Source organism: Erinaceus europaeus, unplaced genomic scaffold, assembly GCF_950295315.1.
Source record: "Erinaceus europaeus unplaced genomic scaffold, mEriEur2.1 scaffold_689, whole genome shotgun sequence".
Classification (NCBI taxonomy): Eukaryota; Metazoa; Chordata; class Mammalia; order Eulipotyphla; family Erinaceidae; genus Erinaceus; species Erinaceus europaeus.
In genome coordinates this window covers 31,985-53,330 of record NW_026647390.1, presented here as the reverse complement: position 1 = coordinate 53,330, position 21,346 = coordinate 31,985, and the positions used below count along the sequence as shown (strand labels likewise).

Below are 21,346 nucleotides of genomic sequence, written 5' to 3'. Positions count from 1 at the left end.
GTCAAGCGTTGGACAGGGTGGGCGAAGATATCCACGTATATTGGCAGGTCCGGTCGAGCGTAGACGTGGGAGATGAACTTAGATGATGCCGCATCCCGACGAATATCTGGCAGGGCGATGTTGCTAAGAACTGGCAGCCATGGAACCGGGGTGGAACGGATGGTTCCAGAAATTATCCTCATGGAGGAATATAATTTGGAATCGACCAAGTGGACATGGGGGCTACGGAACCATACTGGGGCACAGTATTCTGCAGTGGAATAGCATAATGCCAGAGATGATGATCGTAGTGTGGAAGCGCTCGCGCCCCATGAGGAGCTGGCCAGTCTTGCAATGATGTTATTCCTCGTGCCCACCTTTGCTGCAGTTTTTATGAGATGTTCTTGAAATGACAGAGTGCGATTGAGAGTAACGCCAAGACAGACTGGCTGGGCTTCATGCCGGATTCTCGTATCGCCAAGCTGCGCATTAAGCTCACGCGAGGCCGAGTAGAATATGCTTGACCTTTATGTGCTTTGACAACAGCTAAATTGAATTGCTAACTTCTGTGAACACTTTAATTCCTCCTGTGTATCAACAACCCTAAATTATGGGAAGGGGGTTTGTTATTGTAGCCATGTTCTGGGAACTGATTCTGTGTGGCTAGGAACTCAAAATCAATCATTTTAACTGCAACTAGAGGAATTCAGATTTAATATGAAGGAGAATTTCCTTACAACCAGACTAGTGCCATAGTCTTCTACTTAACTGGTCTACTTGCACTGTCTCAATTTGATCCACTCCTGCCTTATTTTTTAAAAAAATTATTAACAACAACAATAACTACAACAACAATAAAAAACAAAGGCAACAAAAGGGAAAATAAGTAAATTAAAAAAAAAAAAAAAAAGCACATATTACCAAGAATAAGGACCTAGGACAGGTCTGCAGGTATCTTTCTCTCCCACTCTCGATCTCCCCATCCTCTCTCAACTTTTCTCTGTCCTATATAATAATAATAATTTTTAAAAAGAAAGAGTAGTCTGGGAGGTGGTGCAGTGGATAAAGCAGCAGACTTTCAAGCATGAGGTCCTGAGTTCAATCCCCGGCTGCACATGTGACGTCTGGCTCTTTCTCTCTCCTCCTATGTTTCTCATTAATAAATTTAAAAAATTATCTTTTTATTTATTTATTGGATAGCGACAGCCAGAAGTCGAGAGAGAGAGAAGGGAGAGACAGAGAGACATCTTCAGCCCTGCTTCACCACCTACCAAGCTTTCCCCCTGCAGGTGGGAACCTGGGGTTTGAAACCAGGTCCTTTCGAATTACAACATGTGCACCTAACCAGGTGCACCACTACCTGGCCCAACTTCTACCTTATTAACACAATCAGTTCTAGCTTTAAAACTATCAATGCCCGAAAAAACATAATGAGGAAACAGGCCTATGTGAGGTTAATTTTCTTCATATCTTTCAAATAAAACAACATAGTTCAAAAGATTAAACACAGAAACAGTTAAGAGACTCCAATTGTCTTCTACTGAACCAGACAGTAAAAGAAATTAGTGAAGAGCACAGACCTTGCATGCATGCTGAGGTTCCGGATTTGACTGCCAGCACTACTGATGCCTGGGCTGAATGGTGGTGCTCTTGTGTGTCACTCCTAAAAATAGTATCTTTTTTTTTTATTATTTTTAATTTTTAAAAAATATTTATTTTCTCTTTTGTTTAGTTATTGTTGTTACTGATGTCGTCGTCGTTGTTGGATAGGACAGAGAGAAATGGAGAGAGGAGGGCAAGACAGAGAGGGGGAGAGAAAGACAGACACCTGCAGACCTGCTTCACTGCCTGTGAAGCGACTCCCCTGCAGGTGGGGAGCCGGGGGCTCGAACCAGGATCCTTAACACTGGTCTTTGCACTTTGCATCACGTGCGCTTAACCCGCTGTGCTACTGCCCAACTCCCCAAAATATTATCTTTTAAAAGAAAGAGATCAGTAAAAATGTAAAGGCATTCTTCATTTAAAATGTCACTTGTGAGCCAGGAAGATGACTTATTAGCCTGTTAGGACACAATAAGTATATGCCGAAGATCCTAGAGGCTATAGGTTCAATCCCAGGCATCACTTTATGCCAGTATTGAATAGTGTGCTCTGGTCTCTTATCTCTCATTCTCCTCTCTCTCAAAATAAATAAGAAACTAATTAATTTATTTATTTATTACCAGAACATTTCTCAGCTCTGGCTTATGGTGGTGCAGGGGATTGAACCTGGGACTTTGGAGCCTCAGGTATGAGAGTCTGTTTGTATAACCATTATGCTATCGACCCCCACCCTAAAATAAATATTTTTAAATGTCATTTATAGTCAGTGCAATGGGTTTACTGTTTCTATGGTAAATAAATTAATGAATTCTTTTTTTAATTAAGATTTTTTTTGTACTGATAATTTTTTTTCTACCAGAGCACTGTTCAATTCTAGCTTATGGTGGTACCAGGAACTGAACTTTCAGCCTCTAGGATATGAGGCCTACAATTACTGTGCTCAGGTATAAAAATCTTTTGCATAACCACTCCATTGGCCCTAGTTAATAGTTTTCTGTATGCCTCTGTTTTAATTCTACAATGGTAAACACAGGTTCTTGTGGTCTTTAATCATTTTTAATAGTGTGAAGGGGTCTTGAGGTAAAAAGATATTTAATAATCACTGTTTAACAACAGTCTAAAGTTGATTTAGAAACAAACTTTCAAGGATTGGGAGGGGGTGTTCTAAGAGTGGAAGAGTTCTAAGTTTAGGAGTACGAGGTCCTGAGTTCGATTCACAGTGTTGCCTGCACCAGAGTGCTGCCCTGGCTTCGCTCCTCTTTGTTCCATGAAATAAATAATAGAAACAAACTTCTTTCAAGACCCAATCTGGGGGCCAGGTGGTAGTGCACCTGGTTGAGCACATGTTACAATGCGCAAGGACCAAGGTTCAAGCCCCTAGTCCCCACCTTCAAGGGGAAAGCTTTGCGAGTGGTGAAGCAGGGCTGCAGGTGTCTGTCTCTCTCACGCACTATCTCTCCCTTTCTCTCAATTTCTAGCTGTCTCTACCCAATAAATAAATAAAGATAATTAAAGACCCAGTCTGAAATCCACTGAAGTCAATACTAATTTGCTGCTCTAAACAAGTACTCCTGAACATCAACACCAAATACAGTAACTACTGGCTAAGATTTTAGAAACCTTTTTGTGCCTGTGCATTTACTTCCCAAGTGGGCTCCACACACTTCAGAGGTCAGAGCAGCTAAGGACTATCTCTGAAGCATCTGTCATAGTACTTGGCACACAGAAGTGCCTCAGATAGGAAAGAATAAGGTAAAGAGGCAGCCCTACAGTTTTTTTGGACCTGCAAGACAGCATACAGGTTATGTAAACAGCTCTCATGCCAGAGGCTCTGAGGTTCCAGGTTCAATCCTTAGCACCACCACAAGCTAGACCTGAGCAGTGCTCTGGAAATAAATAAATAAATAATCTGATAAAGCCATAGCCTCATCTTTGCCAGTGTAGACCAAGAAAGGAGACTTCTAGCTGGGGCTAGAGCTCAAAGCTCAGGGACATATTGGGTAAATGACCTATGGACATGTAGAGTAGCTGTCACCGTGGCTACCTACTGCTAAAGTGAATGACAAAGCAAATCAACTTAACTCAGTAGTTCGCTCTGTTCAGGGGGACTCATCCCCTCTTAGGGAGCCTCCCAAGTCCTCCTTCACCCTGTCACATTTCCTTCAGAGGGAAGAACTTGCTATGGGCTTGAAAACAGAAGAGCCCCCTGCCTGAGACCTTCCTGCACAATCCACAAACAAGGTAACCCCCACAGCCTGACAGACACATGGGCTCAGCACCCTGTTTAGCGACAGGAAAGCCCACAGTGTGTTAAAGGCAGACAAAAGGAAGTGAGGCCCATAAACAGCTACTGGAACCACTGAACTTCAGAGGTTAAAACATATCAGACAGGAGCCCCATGTTTCCCCTGGCCCCCAGCAGGGACTCTATCCAAACTTGGCCTCCTAAATAGCTGGGACAATGAACATCAAATTAAATTCCCTGGAGCTCCCTTCTGAGAGTTCCTAAAATCTGCCAGGCATCCTGAGAATAAACAGGGAAATAGTAATGGGAAGGCCAAGGCATTGTTCAACCTCTGGTGAGAATGCACTGCCCCAGCAGAGATGGAAGAAACAATTTTTAATGACCTTAAAAATTATTTATTTCTGGTAGTCAGGCAGTAGCGCAGCAGGTTAAATGCAGGTGATGCAAAGCGCAAGGACCAGAGTAAGAATCCCAGGCTCCCCACCTGCAGGGGAGTCGCTTCAAAGGCGGTAAAGCAGGTCTGCAGGTGTCTTTCTCTCTCCCTCTCTGCCTTCCCCTCCTCTCTCCATTTCTCTCTTGGGAGGTGGTGGTTTAGCCCCTGCTAGTTTGGCGCGCCCCTTTGCCCCCGCCCCCTGCCCCTACGGACTTTCAGGGTTCTTGCCGCTGCCGCTGGAGGAGAAGGATGCAGGACAGATCTGTGTGGTGATTGGTTTGGGTTGGTTTTTGAATCACTGTTCGTGAATAAAGAAATACAGCTTCTCTGCCCAGCCGTGTATCCTCAAGTCTCTGTCTACCGCCACGAAGCTAGCCGGCCTGCTGGCACACCCGAACATTAACGACAAATGGCACCCATGTGGACCTGACCTGCGCATCTCTCAGATAAGTGAAGACAATTTGGCTACCTATGAACTATGGCCTTCTCTTCTGCTTGTGAAGAGATCTCCAAAGGCCTCTGCCCTTTCTTCACGAGACTGTTTCACTGTTTCTGGAACATTTATTTCTGGACCACTCTGTGGTTTCCGCCCAACGCCAGCCCGCAGGAGCCCAACGCCAGCCCTTTCCGCCACATGGCGCGGGGCATTGGGCACGGGCTCCCTCCACGCTGCTCGGCCACTGGGGGCAGGGCAGCAGACATGGTGGGAAGGGCTGCAGCCCATACTGGCCGCCACTCCGGAGCACCTTGGCCTGCACCTTCTGCACGGCCGGCCCGCCTGACCCTCCTGCTATGAAGTCTGGGCAGATCCTGGACCACCTGGAGACCGTGGGTTCCCTGCTGAAACTGGGCCCCCTGGCTGAGATCCCCAGCTTGGGTCTGAAGGCAGACGAGCTAGAATATGCAGAGATTCGTCCAGAGATCGCAACCTACAATTCCTTGAGCTGAAGCTGCACAAGAGGCCACCGCTAGACAACGCACTCCCCAAACGGCTAAGACAGTATAGATCTAAATTCGTGTTTAAAATGACATGTATTTGTAACAAAGGTTTCTCTCCCTGTGTATTAAAGACCATGTTTACGTGTGTGTTTAAAGTTTGGTAAACATTAACTTTAAGGTTAAAAATGTAACTTTAAGGCTATATTCTTACCAGAGTTAAATGAAAAAGGTTTTCAACGTAATTCTCATAAAGATAAAATTAACTTACATTTAAAGTCTGAGGTAAAACTTAGTTAAAAATCAATATATTTTAACTAAGCTGGTAAAAAAAAACAAAACCTGCATACACCTAGGGTGTGTCTCCATCTTAAATGGGTGTAACAAAAGGTTAAATAGACTTGTTGATATGTAAAATTCTCGATTACCTTCTCAGTTAGAAATGGTAGATTACACAATGGTTATGCTAATGATTCTCATGCCTCAGGCTTTTTTTCATGGTTCTTCTGTTTACCTTTCCACATTTTATTGTTTAAACTCTAAACAACTTTAAAATCATACTAAAAAAGACTTCCAATTGTAATAGAGTTATTAATTGTGGTAAACTAACCTGCTATAAGTTTTGTTTCATAAATAAGTAAATTGCTGTCAAGTTCTCTACAAAAAAGTGGAATTCCAACGGCTGACCTTCCTCATACAACAATTCATCCCCCCTCCCCGGCAATTCTTCGGTGGACATCTGCTTTGGACTGGCACTTCTATCGGACTCACTGGTACACCTCTTGGACACTTTAAACAAAACTAGCAGCTTCCCTTTATGCTGCTGGGTTTCTCAAAGACTGACTGCAGCCAGCTGCCTTGAGACTCTAGGCCTTACCCTGCCCCCATGCTTAAAAATGCCCGTCGAGGCAAGTAACGCCCCCCAGAGGCAAAAAAATAAGGTCCCCCTCAGGCCTTCCCTTGGCAGCACACTGGTTCTTGTTGGACGCTTACATGTTCCTCCATGTTTGTGCCAGTTTCTTTTTTGAAAATGCCTGTTTCTGTTCACCCCACACCCCTGATACTATGGTCATTTAGTTAAAAAGAAAAGGGGGAATTGTTGCTATGCTTCACATTGGCTTGGTCTCCCCCCCCCCCCCCCGCCTCTGGGAGGTGGTGGTTTAGCCCCTGCTAGTTTCACGCGCCCCCTTGCCCCCGCCCCCCGCCCCTACGGACTTCCAGGATTCTTGCTGCTGCCGCCGGAGGAGAAGGATGCAGGACAGATCTGTGTGGTGATTGGTTTGGGTTGGTTTTTGAATCACTGTTCGTGAATAAAGAAATACAGCTTCTCTGCCCAGCCATGTGTCCTTGAGTCCTCGAGTCTCTGTCTACCACCGCGAAGTTAGCCCGACCTGCTGGAGGCCCGAACTTTAATGAAAATCAATAATAACAACAATAACTACAACAATAAAACAACAAGGGCAACAAAAGGGGATAAATAAATACTTTATAAAAAATATTTATTTATTTGGGACCTGGGAGGTGGTGCAGTGAGAAGGGTGCTAGATTGGAAATATGAGGTCCCATGTTCAAGCCCCAGAATCCCATATGATGCTTTGATTCTCTTTATCTTGTGTTGATAAATAAATAAAATCTATAATAATAAAATGAAACAATTTATTAGTGAGAGAATCAGAGCATCAATCCTTCATATGTGGCACACCAAGGATCAAACTGAAGACTTTACCCAAGATCTGAGCTCCACCACTGAGCTACCTTACCAGCATGGAATAAACCATTCTGTGTACCACACCTAGCTCTCAAAATATGTCAGCATACCACAAACCCCTGAAACAAGAGACTGACTTCTTTGCTCTCAGCCTATGCCAAGCACCTAGTATGGTAGCCAGCACATAGTAAGTGCCTGTTTAATGTTTATACTGTCGGGAAATTGTGAGGATGTGGTTGAGCCTGGCAGGGTTTGACTTGAGGGAACATCCATCCTGTCAGTCTCTCTCTCTCTACTGAGAGGTTGAGCAAGGAGGGACAAAACCCCCAAGGTTTGCCTCGTCTTATCAGATTCCCTGCCTCACAAAGCACCCTGCATTCCTGATACTATGGCCTGCTCCCTTATTATCTACATAATCATTGTTTTGCCTGAAAGGTCTCCTCCCTGCCTGCAGAGTATTATTAATCCTATCAGTTAAAACCCTCGCAACAGTTGCTAAGGAAGTTCCTACCTTTCCCAGCCCTTTTTGCCTTTCTCCACCCCCTTCCAAACCATGTCAAGCCATTTCCATTTCCAACTTGCCACTTCCGGGTCCGACTCTTAAAAGCCTTGGCTCTCTGATCAATAAAGAGTTGAATCGCCTCGCCACCAGGAGCTCTGTTCATGAGTTATCTCCCTCGCGTTGCTGAGTGAGCAGCAGCCCAGGCTGGCTCGGGTCACGTTCTCTCCAACCCAGAGAGTACATGCGCGGGAAGAGGCACCCCCACGCTAGCCCGACATATACATATGAAAGAAAATGATGGACACCATATCCTTGTGATCTGGCACCCAAATAGAGAAGAAACTCTGTCCATTTATTCGTTCCAATATATATTCAGTATTCCCTCTATGCCAGACACTGTTCCAGACAACACAGCAAACAAAACAAGCACCTGTCTGTGGAGTTAATTTTATTTGGTATACAGGTGAAAATCCTAGCAATCAGAGAGAGATATCTCACTGGGTAAGGTGCCTGATTACCATGTGTGCAACCCAGGTTTGAGCCCCAGCACTGCACAGGAGTGTTATGACCCTGGGGAACACTCTGGTACTGTGATGTCTCTCCCTCTCCAAACAGAAAAAGTCAGCCTCACATGTGTGAGGCCTTTGTGATAGCCCCTCAACGAAAAAAAAAGGTGAACATCTCAATGTTCCCCCACAACTATGTACACCATAGATATTGAATAATTATTTAGTAAGTGGTGAGGGAGGCAGTTTAGTTGCAGAGCACATGCCTTTCATGTGTTAATCCCTGGGTTCAAGTCTTGGCACTGCATATAATGGACCAGTACTCTGAGTCTCTCTCACATACAAAAGGAACACAATAAAAATAGAGTAAGAAACAGCTCTTTGGTAAATTCCACTGTGTGCAAATAATAAATACCAGAAGTTGTGACAGGTATCAGAGATCCAGGACTCCGTTCTAAAGCAATTATTTCATCTTCTCAGTTAGGATCCGACATTTGAGGTGTGGCTGTCAGTGGTAAGGGGGCCCTGGATTAGGAAAAAGGGATTACCTCTTTGGTGCATCTGTCTTCATCTGTGGTTGAGAAGACGCCACTGTGTGAGTGCCACGTGTATGCCCCAAACACCACACAGCACTGCAGGACAGAAAGAAAGACAATGGCTTTAGCTGAGTGGTACCAAGGGTCAGCAGAGCAGCTCCAATATGTTATAATTAAACCAGCAAGACTCAGAGAGTGCTGCTAAACTGAGCTGACTTCTCTCTGTCCCACACACACACCCTATGATGTTATTATTCTGAGCCTGAGTCGGCAAATATTTCCCAATCCTAGAAGTAGTCTGCACACTTCCAAGTAAGCAGACACCAGCTTTGCTGATCTTCACAGGGTGTGGCAGAGGAACTGGCAAGGTGAAGAAGGAGCCCAACACCCCGTGCAGGTGGCAGCTCATAAATGGAGACTACCTGAGTCATGCTTGATTCCTTGATCAAAGCCCATGGAGACAGGACTGGAGTCACACCCTAGTCATCAACCCCAAGGTATGAAGCCCAGGAACCACCTTCTAAGGAAGAAGACCCACAGGTCTAAAAGCTCATGCAAGGGGGCATTTCCTCCCTGCCAAGCTCAAGCAAGTACCCAGCCCTCCTGACATGGAAGAACACAGCTGCCACAAAGAGCTCTTCCCCTTAGTTCCAAAAGCACAGGAATATCCAAATCATCTCCAAGAGGTAGCTACTGAACAAAGTGTAACAACATGGCATAGACAGAACTTTTTTTGTTTGTTTTCCCTTTCTGCTGCATTGGGGCCGTAAAAAGGCACCTACCTCCACTCCCAGGTTAACTTGTTTCACTCACTTTCTATCAGATACGAAGATGGGGGAGGGGGTCAGAGAATGAGGGGGAGGGACTACAGCACTGCCCCGACCATTCATGGATCACCCCCGATGCCATGGTCCTCCCATGCCACAGCCCTTCCATGTGCTAACAAGTTTGAACACAACATGTGCATGATGAGGTGAACAGCCCACTGAATGAGCCACCTCTTGTTCCCCAAACCCCAGGTCCACGGAACTCCCAATATGACACGAGGTCTAGCAGGACAATGCCCATGGAGATGCTGGCTAGAGAGGAAGATGAGTGTTCAGTGTAGGCAGTGCTGGGCAGTGAGATAATCTCTGGCATGCCCGGGACCCTACAGAGACACTGGAGGAGGGGTCCACAGTTTACCTTCCCAGTCAGCAGGGTACACATAGGAGGTGGACCTCAGTGACAGGTCACAACTGAAGCCTTTAGAAGCAACAGGTTCTAAGCCCCCTGGGAAAGAGGAACCACGCTGTCACAGGACACACCAGGATTTGCAGACCTTGAGGATAGCTTGCACAATAGCCAGGACAGCTGTGTTCTAGCCAAAGCAGGGGCCTGCTAGCTTCTTGGGTCAGCCACCTAGTGGCTGCTCTCCCACCACAAGGAAGAACCCTGGGAGGAGGGGTCTGAGGGGCTACAGGTGGGTTTGGAAGGCTGAGTAAAGGTAATTCTTCCTGAGTGGGTTGAGGGATACACCAAAGAAAGAGGAAAGCAGCAGAGGAGAGGCAAAGTCAGAGAAAAGAGTGACTCATTAAACTAAAGAGCTATACTCTTTTCACATCCCATGGAACTACCACACGCATCTCAACGTTTTTTAGTGTATCCTATTTTTCACTTTGCTGAGGGGAAATCCTGCTTGCTAACTGGTACTACAATGTTCTTTATGTTCTTATACTTAGGTCCTGAGATTTTATTAAGAACTTCATCTGGAGCTTTTTATGTTCTTCACTAGAGTTGGCTGCACATAAAAAGAAAGAATATCAAATGCCCCCCCACACACACACACACATAACACACTGCAAAAAATTGTGGGTCTTGTCATTTGCAACATGTCAGGGAGACTAGCTGCCTCCCTTTCAGGAAAAAGAGATGCATACTGGGCCAGCTCCTGGGGAAAAAAAGAAAAAAAAAAAAAAAGCACTGAATGGTACTTTGCTAACTTATGGTTATCCAAAGAAGACAACTGAGTTGACAACTCCAGCTATCCAGCCAGGATGCTGGTACTCAAGCTGTACCACAAGACCTGAACTTGACCTTTTCTCAAGATATTCTCACCTGCTACCTTGGCAGAGGGTAGTGGATAAGCAAAGACAGAGAGTAGTAAATTGCTTAAACAAGTCAAGTCGGAATCCTTCTTGGGAATGAGACTGGACTAAACTACAGTCAAATACACAATCTCAACTTTTTTTTTTTTTTAGAATGGCCTATTAAAATGCCAGAGGGGGGTGGGGGCTAGAATACAGGTCCAAGAAGGATGACAGAGGACCTAGTGGGGGCTGTATTGTTATGTGGAAAACTGGGAAATGTTATGCATATACAAACTATTGTATTTACTGTCCTATGTAAAACATTAATTCTTCAATAAAGAAATTAAAAAAAAAATGCCAGAGGGGAGGTCCTTGGAGGTGGTGTAGTAGTGGTGTGGCTGTGGACTTCCAAGTACGAGGTCCCAAGTTCTAGCCTCAGAACATGTGCGACAGAGTACTGCTCTAGCGTGCCATGCTTCCCCACCCACCCCCATTCTCCTCTCTCTCCCTGTCTCTAGCTCAAGAAATAAATGAAATTGATTTTTAAAAAGGCCAGAGAGACATTTTTCAAAGGAACAAGAGACTTCTCTGGCCCCTTCTACTCAGCTCTCCCCTCCTACCACCCCACCCCTGCTGCTTAGGAGGGGGCTCAGGGTTCAATGGAGAGGGATCTAACTCAGCCATTCACCATCCTTATCCTTTCAAGGAACAAGTTCAATGCACAAAAGGATTCCAAAAGTTTGAAGTCTGGCCTAGGCAGTTCAGTTGGCTCTTCATAAACCTCCTAAAGGTTGCCAAGTCCATGTCCAACTCTGGCTCAGAGACAGAGAGAATCACCCTCAAAAGAGGAGACCTAGAATCCTGGAGCCAGGTGGTACAAATGTCCTTCATTTCTAAAGATGAGAGCTGGATTATGCTTTCTAAATCCTACAGGATCAGAGTGGGTAGAAACAAAGGACTTATTATTTCCTAAATATTTCTCGAGGAGAAACATCAGTAAGTAAAGGAGCTCAAATTTGAAGGCATCTGCAAAGAACTCTGATGAGGTTAAATAGCTAGAAACAACACAAAGGTGGTAGGCCCTCTGACTCTAGGGAGGATGTGATCTCTGTCACTGGGAGAGATCCAGTTCCTGAAATGGTCTAACTAAATGTAGCCCCACAACCTGCTCAGACATTATGGAGCTGACAAGCTCACACTCCTCCTGGGTAAAGAGAACAGAGCTTGAGTGTCAGCCTCCTCTGATCCATGGGAGATGTAACTCCAAAGGAAAAAGGAGAACTGTCTCAAGAAAACCTGTTTCAGTTCAGAGACACTGGCAGATTCAGCAGGACAGAGATGCGTGAAGGAAAATCTGCAACTGACTGACAACACTACTGGTAATGAGAGGGACAGATGCCTGACAGGGCTATCAGACTGTGATCTCTTTCAAAAATGCAAACAGGAAAAAAAAAATTCTGGAGCCCGTACAAAGGGAAAAGAGTGAGGACCACAGGCATTCTCTGAGGACATAACTTTTAGAGACTTCCATAAGCTCTCTGGATTAGGAGGTAGAGTGAAATGTGGGAGTGAGGGCAAGAGATAGGCTAGGGTATAGTGGTTTAAATGTGTTGGACACATCCAGTGGAAAGGCACAAAGCCCTATTTCCTGGAAGGGGAAAAGTGCTGGATGAGGCCTCCAGCTACCCCTGGCACACACCCAACTCAGAGGCCAGTCTCTCCCCAAGGGTTCCTGGAAGTCAACAGACCCATAAAGGGGAAGTATAAAGCTGAGATTAGAAAACTGCTCTATAAACTGGACAGCATCCCTGATGCAACATCCTAGTAAATTCTCCCACACAGGCATACCTGCTATTCCCCACAGACCTTCAGCCTCTTAACTTCAATCAGAAGCTGAACACTCCTACCCTACCCGTATCTCAACTGCAGTCAAGGAGAAAGCAGAGTTATGTGTGCTGGGCTTCTCCTTGAAGCAGAGACAAGAGACTGGGAGGGTCAGAGGGAAGTGGGTGAAAGGGATGCGGGGGTCTGGGCTGATATGAAGAAAATGAGAAAGCCAGAGTAAAAAGCAGGGCCCCTGGGGGAGCCAGGGTAGCAGGGCCAATAGATAGATAGGGACTGCCCGCATGGGGGCTGCAAAGTCTAAAAACACTGGGAGGAAGACGATGGGAAGCTGCAATACTGAGAGGGGCAGGGCAACGAGGGCAGGAAAGGCCAGGGATGGGGACAGGTAGCAGAGTCTAAGAGGACAAGGACAGGAGGGCGGACACAGAGCAAGGATAACCAGGGGCAGAGAATCTTCCCCAAGGTGACGCTGGGTAGAGAGAGCAATGGGTCTGAGGACACCTGCGCAGAACTGAAGGAAGAGGTCAGATGCAAAAGGGTAGGCAGGGGGAGAGGACCCTGACCTCTCAGAACACACAAATGGGAGACGGGGCCACGAGACCCAAGAGGGAGCACAGGGTCGGCTGGGGAGGCCCGCGGGTCGGGCTCCAGCAGCCACGAGGGTTGGCAGGGCGGGGGCGGCGGGAGAGCAGCTAGAGCTCCGCGCAGGAAAATCTGGAAACGAGGCGATCAGGTCCGCCGACCCCTGCCGCTGCCCCCGCACCAGTCCCCGCCCGGCCTTGGCCCCTCGTCCCGTCCGATGCCTCCACCTCCAGTCTTCGCTTCCCTCCGCCGCTGACAGAACCGCTTCTCACGACTCGGACTGACCTGACCTGGCCGCCTCCTGCGCCGCAGCCGCCGCCAACGTCCCGCAGGCTCCGCAGGCTCCGCAGGCTCCTCTGCCTCCTGCCAAAACTTTTCCCATTAATCCCCAGCTCCGCCGCGGCCGCGGCGTCACACGCTGCGCGGGCCGGCCCCGCCCCCTGCAGCCTAACGTCATCGCGCCAACAGGCCACGCCTATATCCACGCCCCTTTCCGCTCATGCCCCCGCCAATCACCGGGCTCCCTAGAGGCTCCCTGGGCTCTGCCGCCCCGCCCACCACACGCTGCTCAGGGCCCTCCTGCAGCGCCCTCTGGTGTGAGGTGAAGGCGACGCAGCGGAGCGGGTAGCTGGGAAGCAGTACAAGGGTGCTGGTTAAAAAAAAAGCGAGTCGGGCAAGTATCAGTAAAGGCTGGAAAGGAAATTAGAGGTCATCTAATATAGTACAACCGTGTCACTCTTTCAGTGAAGAAACAATCCCAGAATATATCCTAAGGAATCCAACACACCCATCCAAAAAGATCTGTGTACACATATGTTCTTAGCAGCACATTTGTAATAGTCAAAACCTGGAAGCAACCCAGGTGTCCAACAACAGATGAGTGGCTGAGCAAGTTGTGGTATATATACACAATGGAATAATACTCAGCTATAAAAAATGGTGACTTCACCGTTTTCAGCCGATCTTGGATGGACCTTGAAAAATTCATGTTAAGTGAAATAAGTCAGAAACAGAAGGATGAATATGAGATGATCTCATTCTCAGGCAGAAGTTGAAAAACAAGACCAGAAGAGAAAACACAAGTAGAACCTGAAATGGAATTGGCATGTTGCACTAAAGTAAAAGACTCTGGGATGGGTAGGGGGGAGAATACAGGTCCAAAAAGGATGACAGAGGACCTAGTGGGGGTTGTATTATTATATGGAAAACTGGGAAATGTTATGCATGTAAAAACTATTGTATTTACTGTTGAATGTAAAACATTAATTCCCCAATAAAGAAATTAAAAAAAAAAAAAGAAACAATCTCAGAGTAGAAGGGTAACTAGTTTGCCGTCAGAAACAATGCTGCGGGAGAGATGGCATAATGTTTGTGCAAAAGACTTGCATGCCTGAGGTTCTGAAGTCACAAGTTCAACCCTCTGAGCCACCATAAAGCAGAGCTGTGCAGTGCTCTGGTACAAAGCAAAATAAAAAAAAACAAACAAACAGATAAGCAATGCTATAGCTAGAACCTGAGCTGCGATCTTACTAAAAGGGCTTTTCTTCCATGCAATGAGAAATTCGAGGTCCTTGACTACTTACCAATCCTCCCACGAACTTAGCCTCTTGCCCTCTTAAATGGTGAACATTCTTAATGTAGAAATTTCTGTCCTATGGTCCGGAAGATGGCGCAGTAGATAAAGCATTGGACTCTCAAGCGGTAAGGTCTTAAATTTGATCCCCAGCAGCACATGGACCAGAGTGATGTCTGGTTCTCTCTCTCCTCCTATCCTTCTTCTTTTTTAAAAAAAATATTTATTTTCTCCCTTTTGTTGCCCTTGTTGTTTTTTATTGTTGTCGTCATTGTTGAGTAGGACAGAGAAGTGGAGAGAGGAGGGGAAGACAGAGAAGGGGAGACAAAGATAGACACCTGCAGACCTGCTTCACAGCTTGTGAAGCAACTCCCCTGTAGGTGGGGAGCAGGGGGCTGGAACAGGGATCCTTACAATGGTCCTTGCGCTTAACCCGCTGTGCTACTGCCAGACTCCCCCCTCCTATCCTTCTTATTAATAAATAAATAAATATTTTTTGAAAAAAAGAAAAGAAATTTCTGTCCTCACTTTTCAAACAAAAGATTTTATTTATTGTGTTTATGAGAAAGATAGGAAAAGAGAGAAAGAACTAGGCATCAGTTAAATATGCTGCCAAGGATTGAACTCGAGACATCAAGCTTGAGAATTCAATGTTTTATCCATTCCACCACCTCCCAGACCACTGTCCTCACTTCTTAACCTAGGTATTTAAGACCTGAAAAGGATCCGATTCCCAACCAGAGATATACCTTTAAAAAGTATTTAACAACTAGGAGCAGTATAGTGGAAGAAATTGGTTTTGTCATCTGGTGGTGAACAAAACTTGATTCACAGAAATATGATCAAGGAGTAGCTTCCTCCTCTGTATACTTCTTTTTTTTTTTTTGCCTCCAGGGTTATTGCTGGGACTTGGTGTCTGCACTATGAATCCACTGCTCCTGCTGGCTACTTTTACCCTTTCGTTGCCCTTGTTGTTTATCATTATTCTGGTTATTATTGTTGTTGTTATTGCTGTTGCTGTTGTTGGATAGGACAGAGAGAAATTGAGAGGAGGGGAAGACAGAGAGGGGAGAGAACGATAGACACCTGCAGACCTGCTTCACCGCCTGTGAAGCGACTCCCCTGCAGGTGGGGAGCCGGGGGCTCGAACCGGGATGCTTACACAGGTCCTTGCGCTTTGTGCCACCCACTGTGCTACCACCCAGCCTCCCTCTGTATAGTATTTAAAAACTACCTCTTCCCCTCCTCTCTCACATGCACTCCTCAGACCATACCCTCAGGTATCTGGATAAGACATATTAAGTAATTATTTTTCTTGTTGCATCTTATTTTCTTAGTTTTTGAAATTAAAGTACATTTCTTTTTTTAAAAAACAATTTCCCCTTTATTGGGGGATTAATGTTTTAACACTTGACAGTGAATACAATAGTTTGTACATGCATACCATTTCTCAGTTTTCCACATAACAGTACAACCCCCACTAGGTCCTCTGTCATCCTTTTCCAGGACCTGTACTCTCCCCACCACCCACCCCAGAGTCTTACTTTGGTGCAATACACCAACTCCAATTATAGTACATTTATTTTGTAGTTCAGTCTTCAACCTTCTAGTCCTTTGAGATTGAAGTAAGAATGGATTGTGAAGGGGGGATGGAGAGAAAAAAAAAAGAACAGATTGTGGAAGTCACAGCCTTCTCTAAAATTTCTGTAAATTAGGGCTGGGGGGCCAAGGGGGCAGAGGATTCATAGTGTCCTAAATAACTCTGTTTCTGAGCCCCTGTTTCTGCCTGGTTGTTGCAGTCTCACAGCTCAGAAATTTAGAGATGAAATTTGGCCCTTCCTAAGGACTGCCCACACTCCTTCCCACACAAAACCCCCATGAGTGTACAAGACATTATGATGCTTGGGGCCCTGGGGGCAGGGTCACATGAGGCATTATAAATGCTTTAAACTCACAGCAGACGGTCTTTAAACTCATACACATACAAACAGACACACTGAGGTTTTCTAACAGATCCTTCACTCTTTAGGGTCTGATGTTTACCCAAATTCATTAACCCTACCTTTCTCTATCATACTGTCTCTGGAGAAAAAAAAAAATTCTCTGGTTTTCCTGGCAGAAGGGATATCTTTGTGTTTTTCTTGTTGGAGGCCTTTAGAATATGGGATTTCATTGCTCTAATAGACTTTTTTTTTTTTTTTTTAAGATAGAGATAGATACTATAGCCATCAGCAGCACCAGGGATCTTCCCCCAGGGCCGTAGCACTCCCATGTGGTATGTGGCATGTGGTCTTTAGTGCTAGAATCCTTGTCAAACTGCAATTCCTTAATTTCACTTTTCACAACTAAAAGTTTTATTTTCCCTTGTAAAGTTAGTTCCCTCCATAAAAGGAATTCTGGCAGCATTGTTAAGATATTACATTTTTGGGGAGTCTGGGTGGTAGTGCAGCGGGTTAAGCGCACGTGGCGCAAAGCGCAAGGATCCTGGTTGGAGCCCCCAGCTCCCCACCTGCAGGGGAGTCACTTCACAGGCGGTGAAGCAGGTCTGCAAGTGTCTGTCTTTCTCTCTCCCTCTCTGTCTTCCCCATCTCTCTCCATTTCTCTCTATCGTATCCAACAACGACTACATCAATAACAACAATGAAAAACAAGGGCAACAAAAAGGAAAATAAATAAATGTAAAAAAAAATTTATGTTACATTTTTCATCACATTTTCTTTTTTATATAAAAAGGATATATATATTTAATAAATGTGTTTAATGAGTAGATTTCATCATTCTGTGCTTCATTGTACCATTAAGCAACAAACAAACAAACAAAAAAAACCTGTTCTCTAACAACAGATAAACAGGACCAGAAAGGGAGTTGGGCGGTAGTGCAGTGGGTTAAGTACAGGTGATGCAAAGCGCAAGGACTGGCCTAAGGATCCCGGTTCGAGCCCCCGGCTCCTCACCTGCAGGGGAGTCACTTCACAAGTGGTGAAACAGGTCTGCAGGTGTCTCTCTTTCTCTCCCCCTCTCTGTCTTTCCCTCCTCTCTCCATTTCTCTCTGTCTTATCCAACAACATCAGTCATAACTACAACAACAACAAAAAACCAAGGGCAACAAAAGGGAATAAATAAATAAATAACAGGACCAGAAAAACACATTTTACCATGCATGAGGACCCAGGTTCAAACTTCCAGTGACCACGTAAGAGCATCCTGCAGGACAGGTGCTGTGGTGTCTCTCCTTTCCTCTCTGTCTCTCTTTATCTTGAATTGGAAAAGTGTAAGAAGAAGGAGGAGGCAGACCTGCCAGGAACATGCACGATTTCACCAGTTGCCTTGGCACCTTCCATATGTTGCCAGGACTTAAACCTGGGCCACATGCTTGGCAAGACATGCACCCTACGGGTGAGCTATTTCTCTGGCTCCCTCTAACCTGGCATTTTGATTACATGTGCCCAAGGCACAGCTCAAAATGAAAACAAATGGCCTCTGCCAAGTTCCTTTTCTTTCTTTCTTTTTTTTTTAAGATTTTATTTATTTATTAATGAGAAAGATAGGAGGAGAAAGAAAGAACCAGACATCACTCTGGCACGTGCTGCCAGGGATTCAACTCAGGACCGCAGGCTTGAGAGTCCAAAGGCCTATCACTGCGCCACCTCCTGGACCACCCAAGTCCCTTTTCTAAACCAGCCAGAGATCTCAGCTTCCCAAAACCAGCTTTGATACCTAATTACAGTGTAACTGAAAAATGGCAGGGGTGAGGTGAGGGGTAAAAAGTTAGATCTGATTATAGAGTCAGACCTCTTTCCACAGCTATTTTTTCGCTCCAGCCAGCAGGTAGAGGCCTCCTTACCTCCTGAAATCAGCCTTCTCAGCAGCTTCCCTCCTTCTCTCACCTACTAGAGGGGGCCAGAAAGGCAACTTTCAGCTGGCACCTCTAAGGCCTGTGTAGACTGTACTCTTGAGGGGGAGGTGCTTTGTAAATCCTGGCAGCAGTTGTGGTCCAGGAGGTGGCGCAGTGGATAAAACATTGGATTCTCAGCCATGAGTTGGCCCCCAACAGCACATATACCAGAGTGATGTCTAGTTCTTTCTCTCCTCCTATCTCTCTCATGAATAAATAAATAAATAAATTCATTTTAAAAAAATCCTGGCAGCAGTTTGCAACAAGCTTCTGACATTCCAGCCAGTCCTTCCACCCCTCCTCACAATGGCCACACACAATGTCTTTCCACATGGCCCCCAGAGTTTTGTCCAAGATGTAAGAGCAGTTGGGGAGTTCTTTTCTTTTCTTTTTTAATTTTATTTATTTATTTATTTATTGGATAAAGACAGCCAGAAATTGAGAGGGAAGGGGGAGACAGAGAGGAGGAGAGGCAGAGAGACACCTGCAACACTGCTTCACCACTTGCAAAGCTTTCCCCCTACAGGTGGGGACCAGGGGCTCAAATCTGGGTCTTTTTGCTTTGTACTACATGCACTCAACCAGGTGTGCCCTGGGAGTTTTTATTTTTAACCTAAAATTAAAAGAGTAGAAGAGACCAGGAGCTAGTTCTAGTAGAGTATATTCGTACCATGCTCAAGGATCCAGATTCAAACCCCAGCCACATGCAAAGGGTAAGCTTCACAAACAGTGAAGCAGAGCTATAGTGTCTCTCCTCTGTTACTCTGTCTTTTTCTCTATGTCTCTCACTTTCTAAAGGGAAAAAAAATCAATCTATCATGAGTGGTGTATTTATGCAGCCAGGAAGCACATATCACCAGGCACAAGGACCTGGGTACAAGCCTCCATTCCCATCTGCAGTGAGGATGCTTCACATGCACTTAACCAGGTGTACCACCACCCAATCCCCCTCCTAGTCCCTTTTCAAACTTGTTTTTATCATACTTGAACAGTGCTCTGGTAAAAGAGAATAAACAATAATAACAAAGCAAGAGGCAAACAAAGGCAACAAAAAAGGGAGGAATAATAAAGGAAAAAACTGGTAAGCTCAAGTAGGATAAAAACAAGTTTGAAAAAGGACCAAAGTTTGAGCCCCCACTCCATACCTACAGCAGGGGCGCTTCACGAGTGGCCAAGCAGGTCTGCAGGTGTTTATCTCTCCCTCTCTGTCTCTCCTCCCTTCTCAATTTATCTCTGTTCTGTCAAATAAAAATTTTTTTAAATCTTTTTTTAAAAATTTTTTTTAAAATATTTATTTTATTTATTTATTCCCTTTTGTTGCCCTTGTTGTTTTATTGTTGTAGTTATTATTGTTGTTGTTGTTGTTGAATAGGACAGAGAGAAATGGAGAGAGGAGGGAAAGACAGAGAGGAGGAGAGAAAGATAGACACCTGCAGACCTGCTTCACCCGCCTGTGAAGCGACTCCCCTGCAGGTGGGGCGCCGGGGTTCGAACTGGGATACTTATGCTGGTCCTTGTGCTTTGCGCCACCTGTGCTTAGCTCGCTGCACTACAGCCCGACTCCCCAAATAAAATTTTTTTAAAAAAGAAAAGAGAAAAAAGACTGGGAGGTAGCTACTACACTATCTCCCAGCTCAGAAAATATTTCTTAAGGAACTTCATTTTTTTTTTTAAAAATTACTTATTATTATTTTTTTATTATTTAATTTTTTTTCCCTCCAGGGTTATGGCTGGGCTTAGTGCCTGCACTATGATTCCACTGCTCCTGGAGGTGGTTTTTTCCCTTTTGTTGTCCTTGTTATTGTTATTGTTGTTGGATATAACAAGAGAGAAATCGAGAGAGGAGGGGAAGACGGGGAGAGAAAGATAGACACCTACAGACCTGCTTCACCACTTATGAAGTGACCCCCCTGTAGGGGGGGAGCCGGGGGCTGGAACTGGGATCCTTGTGCTGGTCCTTGAACTTCATGCCATGTGTACTTAACTCACTATGCCACCACCCAGCCCCCATTATTTACTTATTTTTGAGAAAGGGGGAGACCATCACTCTGGCACATGCACTGCCAGGGACTAACTCAGGACCTCATGCTTGAGAGTCCAATGTTTTATCTACTGTTCCACCCCTAAGCTAGGGAGATATCTTAATATCTTCTCTGTCCACTAGTAATAACCTCCGAGACCAACAGCTTCTTGTCCTGTACATTTAGGCATCAGGGCGAGCTTCCTTTTCCTGTCTCATTCTTCAGCTGTTAACAGTTTCTTTCGTTCTTTCTTTCCTTCTTCCTTCCTTTTTTTTAAAGTTTTAAAAAAATATTTATTTATTCCCTTTTGTTGACCTTGTTTTTTTGTAATTTTTTAATCTTTATTTATTAGATAGAGACAGCCAGAAATGGAGAGGGAAGAGGGTGATAGAAGGGGAGAGAGACAGAGAGAACCTGCAGCCCTGCTTCACCACTTGTGAAGCTTTCCTCCTGCAGAGGAGGGACTGGGGGCTCGAACCTGGGTCCTTGCACACTGTAGCATTTGCACTCATCCAGGTGCGCCGCCTGGCCGGTTGACCTTGTTTTTTATTGTTGTAGTTATTAATGTCATCGTTGTTGGATAGGACAGAGAGAAATGGAGAGAGGAGGGAAGACAGAGGGGGGGAGAGAGAGATAGACACCCGCAGACCTGCTTCACCACTTGTGAAGGGACCCCCCCTGCAGGTGGGGAGCCAGGGGCTCAAACTGGGATCCTTATGCCGGTCCTTGGGCTTTGCACCACCTGCACTTAACCCACTGTGTTACCGCCCAACTCCCCGTCTTTTTCTTTAAAAAGATTTTATTTATTTACTAATGAGAAAGACAGAAGAGAAAGAAAAAACCAGACATTACTCTGGTACATCTACTGGAGGAGACTGTGAACTAGGATCTCATGCTTGAGAGTTCAATGCTTTA

The 21,346-nt window shown here is 45.4% G+C and overlaps 1 long non-coding RNA gene across 1 annotated transcript; it reads right to left on the bottom strand.

Annotated features, from left to right (window-relative positions):
- Positions 1 to 4,474: 4,474 nt before the first annotated feature.
- Positions 4,475 to 13,373, bottom strand: LOC132536322 (uncharacterized). Its single transcript, XR_009547946.1, has 3 exons — positions 13,228 to 13,373; positions 8,459 to 8,542; positions 4,475 to 4,520 (listed from the first exon to the last, which is right to left on the bottom strand). It is a non-coding gene; the product is annotated as an uncharacterized LOC132536322 (long non-coding RNA).
- Positions 13,374 to 21,346: the final 7,973 nt, after the last annotated feature.